Source organism: Sturnira hondurensis, unplaced genomic scaffold (genome assembly GCF_014824575.4).
Source record: "Sturnira hondurensis isolate 20B ecotype Veracruz unplaced genomic scaffold, ASM1482457v3 Scaffold0004271, whole genome shotgun sequence".
Classification (NCBI taxonomy): Eukaryota; Metazoa; Chordata; class Mammalia; order Chiroptera; family Phyllostomidae; genus Sturnira; species Sturnira hondurensis.
In genome coordinates, this window is record NW_028076902.1 from 1,533,746 (window position 1) to 1,540,699 (window position 6,954).

General features: G+C 44.8%; 1 pseudogene; it reads left to right on the top strand.

Annotated features, from left to right (window-relative positions):
- The first annotated feature begins 3,604 nt into the window (after window positions 1-3,604).
- On the top strand, window positions 3,605-5,257 carry LOC118986461 (POU domain, class 5, transcription factor 1-like; annotated as a pseudogene).
- Window positions 5,258-6,954: the final 1,697 nt, after the last annotated feature.

Sequence of the window (6,954 nt, forward strand, 5' to 3'; positions counted from 1 at the left end):
TATTTGGAGACTTTTCTAGCAAGCAGTTCCATTTAAAACATTTTATTAATTCGGACTTCCAGCCAAGATGGAGGCATACGTGGAAACACTGTGCCCCCTCCCACACTAAATTTAAAGACAGCAAAGTTTTAGAAACAAAAATGCAGCCAAAAGAGTGAAAATTGAACTGTATGGAAGCCCGACAACAACGAACCACTCAGCCAGACAGAGTCACAACCCAGTGACTGGGTCACCTGGCCCTGGTGAACACCTAAGGCTCCCCCCCTCATACATAACAGGTGGGAACAGACCAAACATTATGACTCAAGAACAGTTCAAAGCCCCAGAGCCTATAATTTGAAGTGACCAAGAAATAGCCAACCTTTCAGATGCACAGTTCAAAACACTGGTGATCAGGATGCTCACAGAATTGGTTGATTTTAGCTACAAATTAAAGGGACATATGAAGGCTAAACTGATTGAAATGAAGGGAAATGCTCAGGAAACCAATAGTGATGGAAGGGAAACTGGGACTCAAATCAAGGGAGTGGACCAGAAGGAAGACAGAAACAACCAGAAAAGAAGAAACAAACAAGAATTCAAAAAAAAAATGAGGAGAGGCTTAGGAACCTCCAGGATATCTTTAAACATTCCAACATCCAAATTATAGGGGTACCAGAAGGGGAAGAGGAACAGCCACTAGTGGAAAACTGATTTGAACAAATAATAAAGGAGAACTTCCCCAGTCTGGCAAAGGAAATAGACTTCCAGGAAGTCCAGGAAGCTCAGAGAGTCCCAAAGAAGGTGGACCCAAGAAGGAACACACCAAGGCACATCATAATTACGTTACCTAAGATGAAAGATAGGGAGAGAATCTTAGAAGCAGCAAGAGAAAAGAGACAATTACCTACAAAGGAGTTCCCACAAGACTGTCAGCTGATTTCTCAAAACAGACCTTCCAGGCAAGAAGGGGCTGAAAAGAAGTATTCCAAGTCGTGAAAGGCAAGAACTACTACATCCAAGATTGCTCTATCCAGCAAAGCTTTCATTTAAAATGGAAGGGCAGAAAAAGTACTTCTCAGATAAGGTCAAGTTAAAGGAGTTCATCATCACCAAGCCCTTATTATGTGAAATGTTAAAGATACTTATCTAAGAAAAAGAAGGTAAAAAATATGAACAGTGAAATGACAGCAAAATCACAATTATTAACAACCACACCTAGAACAAAAGCAAAGTAAGAGGACAGGTAGATCGGGAGCAGAAACATAGAAATGGAGATCTCATGGAGGGTTAGCAACAGGGGAGAGGGAGGAAGAGAAGGGGGGAGAAGGTACAGAGAATAAGTAGCATAAGCGGTGGGTAGAAAATAGACAGGGGGGAGGGCAGGAATAGTATGGGAAATACAGAATCTAAAGAACTTGTGACACATGAACATGAATGAAAGGGGGAGAATGGTGGGGGAGGGGTGTGCAGGGTGGAGGGGAGTGAAGTGGGGAATGGGACAACTGTAATGGCATAATCAATAAAATATATTTAAAATGTTTTATTAATTTTTAAGGCTCAATATAAAATTTATATTTATAAACATCAGCTGAAAAAATGTATTGAGAGATAAATACCTGTTATGCATTTTGGGTATTCAAAAGTCAGAGGTGTCTTTTCAGGGAAACATTACTTGAGGATTTGTTCTGTGGGGTGTGCCTGTATTACAAAATGGGAGGGAGGTGGGGAACACGGGGTCAGGGGGCAGGGCTGGGAATATAAGACAGAAAACTGTACTTGAACAAGAATTAAATTAAAAGAAAGAAAGAAGAGAAAGCAAAAGTCCAACTTATTTTACAGCTTAAAACCATAGCTTTGCCCTGGCTGGTGTGGCTCAGTCAATTGCATCCCAGCCTGAGAACCAAAAGGTCACTGGTATGATTCCTAGTCAGGGCACATGCTTGGGTTGTGGGCCAGGTCCCCAGCTGCAGGTGGGAAGAGGAAAACGCTGGATGTATCTTGCATGTTGATGTTTCTCTCCCTGTCTTTCTCCCCACCACTTCCCCTTTCTCAAGGAAGTAAATAAGTAAAAATCTTAAAAAACAACAATAACAAAAAACTATAGCTTCAAGTATATTTGGGGCTGAGGAGTCCTTTCAGCCTACCTTCCCAGAGTTCTGTGCCTGTAATAATTCCTTGCCAATATCATTCATTTCCCCTTCCCTCCCTGGGTCATTTCTATTGGCATACAAAAGCATGCCCTAAGGTACATTGAACAAAAATACCTTGCATTTACCACTGTTTCTCTTCTCCATTAGAGCTACCTGTCCTCATCTTTGTTCCTGAACCCATTCCATTCTAGCTTTCCTCATCACTAATTTACTGAGAAGTAGTAGTGTTGGTCAGAAGCAAAGCAAGTTTCTGTTCTTATCTCACTCAATCTTTTAGTTGCATTTGACACAGAGGCTACATCTGAGCACTTCTTCCTTGCATTCCCTGTATCTTCTTATTTTCTGATGCTCTGGCATCTGGAGTCTTGGTGCCTAGGAAGAGACCTTCCAGGGCTGTGAACGTGCTTTTCATTTGCAAATTTACCAATCCAGAGCCCACACCTCTTCTGTGGGCTGTTACACTCCAGGCTAATATCCCCGTGCCCTCATTACCCCAAGGCCAGGTACCAGACAACTGGAGATAGCCCCTGTACTCCAGAGTTTACTGACATTATTCCAATTAGCTAATCCCAAACCTGCTTAGTCGGTTTACCCTGCCTCTCCCATTTCTTCCTAGAGTAAGGTTTTCCCTCACTCCCTCTGCCTCCTGACTGACTCAGGTGGCTCTGTGTGGCCTGCCATGCCACCTATTTCTAGGGAACTGTGAGTAAAAACTTCTTCGTGACAGTCATTGCAGTATCTGCATGTCTCACCATACCTGATTAGAGCAAACCTCTTGGGTAAATTGAATCACTTTTTTCTGGACTTTTGAGACCCACTCCCCTCTCCTGGATTTCCTCCCACCTCTCCTACTTCTCCTCCTTCATTAGGTCTCTGGGGATCCTCAGCCCCCTTCTCTTTCCTGTCTGGCCTCTGTTCTCTTCCACAACAGTCTCACAGCTTTCAACACAACTGTCTGCTGAAAAATGCCTGGTTCTCTTCCATCAGACGAGCCCCTGGGAGTCATGCTTGACTCTTTTCCCTTCTGTGATCCCTTGTTGGCTTACCTGCAACATGCATCCTGGTTGCAGCCTCTTCTCATTCTCTCCATTCCTACAACCAGTATCAGCCACCATCCTCTCTTTCTGGTCTTTTGCTAAACACAGCCTCCTGACCATCTCCCAGCTTCCTGTCTTGCCCCCCTACATTCCACTCTCCACTCAGTATCCAGAGTGATCTCTTGAAAACATGAAAAACATGATATATGCCACCCACTCCCTACTTAAACCTGCTACTAGTTTCTCACTGTAGTAGTATAAAAGCTTAGATAAACTGGTCCCTGCCTATCTCTGTGGCCTTGAGCCAGGAAATAGGAAGGAAGAAACTCCAGAGGTGCCCCAGGGCTAAGACAAAGCACATCAATACAGGACAGAGACCCTGTTCTAAGACCAGTTTTTCCCACTTTCTTGAAAAGCAGGGAATCATGATGAATCATGAGTGCAGGTGTGCAGAAGATGCTATAGGACCTGCTTCATTATAATAAATTAACATTATGCAACCCACTTCCCGGTGGCAATCAAGGAAAATGGGAGACCACATGCACAGTAGCTTTAAAGTAATATAACTACTTGTACATGCATGATAAAACCCCACCAAAACTAGCTTGGACATATCCTCCCTATAAGAATACAATCCCTTCAGCCCCTGAGGTCAATCTCTGCTCAGAGTTGGCCCACTCCCATGTTCTGTGGAGTGCACTATCATTTAATTAAACTGCTATCTCTTTCTCTGCTATAAACTCTCTGTGTGTTCAGTTCAATTCTTTTTCTGCGATCACCAAGAACCTGGTTACCTGTGCCTACCTGTGACAGCCTCATCTCCTACCATAGCCCATCCTTGCCTGTTGATACTTTTCATTGTGTGTCAGATTTTTTGGTTTCTAGTACTGAAAGCCACCTTAACTGACAAAACGGATCATAGAATCTGGAGCACAGGGCATAGAAAGAAAAGTCTAAGAGAGAATGAAGGGAGAGGGGTATTGAGCAGTGCCTTGGAGAGCCCTCCTTTTACTCATACACGTGGTTTCCGACCGTGCCTTCTCATCCCCTCTGGGTGGTGGAGGTGATGGGCCAGCAGGGTCAGAGCCAGGCTGGGTTGACTCCCCCATCCAGCTGAGCTTCTGGGGCCCTCCCAGGGCACAGGGAATCAGTCCTGGGCTTGGTATGGGGGACTCCCCCGTGCAGCCTGTCAAATGAGTTCTGTGGGGGATGGCCTACTGTGTATCTCAGGCTGGAGTGGGGCTGTTGTCCCAAGGCAGCCTGGAGATCCCTCAGCCCGAGGACAAGGCAGGAGGGGGGCCCAAGGCGAGGTGGATCAACAATGACCTCCCCCAAGCCCCTGCCCTACCTGGGGCCTTGAAGCTGGGCAAGGAGAAACTGAAGCCAAACCCAGATCCAGAAACTGAAGCCAAACCCAGGTGAGTGAGGACTTGAGAGCTCTGCAGAAAGACCTCGAGCAATTTGCCAACCTCCTGAAACAGAAGAGGATCACCCTGGGATATGCCCAGGCTGACGTGGGCTCATCCTGGCAATTCCCTTTGGGAAGGTGTTTGGCCAAATGACTGTCTGCTGCATTGAGCCTCTGCAGCTCAGTCTGAAAAACAGGTGGAAGCTGTGGCTCCTGCTGCAGAAGTGGTTGGAGGAAGATGAAAAGTATGAGAATCTATAGGAGATATGTAGAGCAGAGACCCATGTGCAGGCCCATAGAGAAAGTGAACAAGTATGGAGAACTGAGTAGGGGCAACCGGGAGAACAGGTTCTAGCAGTGGCTGAAGTCCAGCCTGCAGCAGATCAGCCAAATTGCCCCCAGCTCCAGCTGGAGAAGGACATGGTCTGAGTGTGGTTCTGCAACTGTTGCCAGAAGGGCAAATGATCAAATGGAGACTGTTCTTCATGAGATTTTGAGGCTATTGGGCCTCCTGTCTCAGGCGAACCAGTATCCTTTCCTTTGGCACAAGGGCTCACTTTGCAGGCCCTCACTTCACTGTGCTGTATTCTTTGGTCACTTTCCCTGAAGGTGAAGCCTTTCCCTCTATGTCTGCCACTCTGGGCTTTCACACATTCAGACTGAAGTGCCTTCCTTCCTAGGACAGGGGAGAGCAAGGGAGAGAACCCTGACAATTGTTCCAGGGCTTTGGGATTAAGTTCTTCCCTCACCATGGAATTGGGAACACAAATGGTATGGGGGCAGGGAGTTTGGGGAACTGGTTGAATGGAAGGTGAAGTTCAATGATGCTCTTGATTTTAATTCCCACATCACTTATCGCTTTGATCTTAAATAAAGAAGGCTTGGGGGTGGGGAGGGAGAGAGAGAAGAGGAGAGGAGGGGAGGGAAGGGGAGGGGGGGGGAGAAAGACACCAAAATAAAAGGCTCAAAAAGAAAAATAAAAGGCTCAAAAAGAAAAGAAGAGGGAAAATGCAGAGGGAGCAAAGATAGGTAGATAGAGATATATACCTCAAATAATATAGTAACAAGTGAATTTTTAAAAAACCAAGCTAACAAGCTTACAAAGAAATAAAAGTACCTTTGATTGTATTCTAAAACAACACAAAACAAAATACACCTAGTAAATGTTAAAGGACAAAAATTGTACATATCACATTTGGGGCTACAATGCAATAAAATTAGAAATAAACAGAATTTAAAGATGCTTAACTCCTTGAAGACATTAAACTGTTCTTTTAAGTAAACTAATGCCTGGGGTCAGGTGCAAATCCAAAACACAATCACAGTGCCTATAAATATAAATGCAAATATATCACTGTGATATATGCAGTGGTGGTGGAAGGAGAGAGCTCACCAACAACCCAGGTGAGAGAAGCTCCAGGGGTAACCAGGTGATTTTTATTGGTGCCCAGCGCTGTCCTGGAGTCATTTAATATCATGCTATTATAAGTGGGAGCAGCAGTGAAGGCCCTGCTGGGAACTGTTACTGTTGCAAATGCCAGCAATAAATCGGGGACCTCCCTCCTGTTGAGCTTGAACTTAACCTCACAGACCTTTCCAGTGCAGGCCTTGAGACAACCACGACTAATGGACCTGAGTGGGTGTACAAGAGCAAAACTGCCTGCTGACAGAAGGCACAGTGGGAACAGGATCTGCCAGCTGCAGTGGAAAAGAACTAATGGTCCCCAATAAGAATAGGTGATCCACCCCATAAGACTTGAATCTTAGAAGTTCTGATAAGGGTTCAGAATCAGAACATATTTTCTTTTTTTTAAATATATTTTATTGATTATACCATTACAGTTGTTCTATGCCCCCCTTCATTCCCCTCCATTCGCACACTCCCTCCCCCACTATTCTCCCCCCTGTAGTTTATAACCACGTGTCTCAATTTCTTTAGATGCTATATTTCCTCCACTATTCTCGCCCTCCCCCCTATCTATTTTCTACCTACCATCTACGCTATTTTCTGTGCCTTCTCCCCCCTTTTCCTCCTCCCACCCCCCTGTTGCTAACCCTCCATGTGTTCTTCATTTCTATGGTTCCACTCCTGATCTAGCTGTCCTCTTGGTTTGCTTTTGTTTTACGTGTGGTTGTTAATAACTGTGAGTTTGCTGTCCTTTCACTGTTAACATTTTTCATCTTCTTTTTCTTATTTAAGTCCCTTTAGCATTTCATATAATAAGGGCTTGGTGATGATGAACTCCTTGAACTCGACCTTGTCTGAGAAGCACTTTATCTGTCCTTCCATCCTAAATGAAAGCTTTGCTGGATAAAGCAATCTTGGCTGTAGGTCTTTGAATTTCATGACTTGGAATACTTCTTTCCAGCCCCTTCT